The sequence below is a fragment of the Apteryx rowi genome, unplaced genomic scaffold, assembly GCF_003343035.1.
Source record: "Apteryx rowi isolate R43461 unplaced genomic scaffold, aptRow1 scaffold_137, whole genome shotgun sequence".
NCBI classification, from domain to species: domain Eukaryota; kingdom Metazoa; phylum Chordata; class Aves; order Apterygiformes; family Apterygidae; genus Apteryx; species Apteryx rowi.
In genome coordinates, this window is record NW_020447608.1 from 696,374 (window position 1) to 696,912 (window position 539).

Here is a 539-nt window from a genome sequence, read left to right on the forward strand (position 1 = left end):
CTGCTTTCTACTTCGCAATTTTATCCTAATTGTTCTGTTCTCTCCACTCGCTCCTTACACAGCAATCTACCTCCACTTCTAACGGGTTTCATTACCCACCCATAGAAGCTCTCCAGACCCTTCTGCCGACGAGTAGCCCTGGCCCAGGCCTGCTCCCCCTCCTCCCTCCAGCTTCACCCACCTAATTCCCCTCCGCAGACCGTTATTTCACATTTCAGCTCCGGCAGGCACCGGCCAAGCCCCTCACTCAGCTCCACCAGGGCATCGCCGGCCGCCAACGGCCCCGCTCCGGGCCGCACAGCGCCTCTYCACACCCCTGAGCGAGCCGCCCCTTCGGGCGACCGTTAAACGGCCGCTTCCTTGCGCCGGCCCGCCTCCCGCTGACGACGCCCTAGGCCCCTCAGCCGCCCCCCAGCAGCTCCCACCCTCCCTCAGAACCGCCGTCTCCCCTTATCACCGAGCAGCAGCAGCCGCCGCCCTAGCCTTATCACCAGCGGCAGCGACACCCGCCGCCATCCCACCGCGGCCCCTTTCAGCGG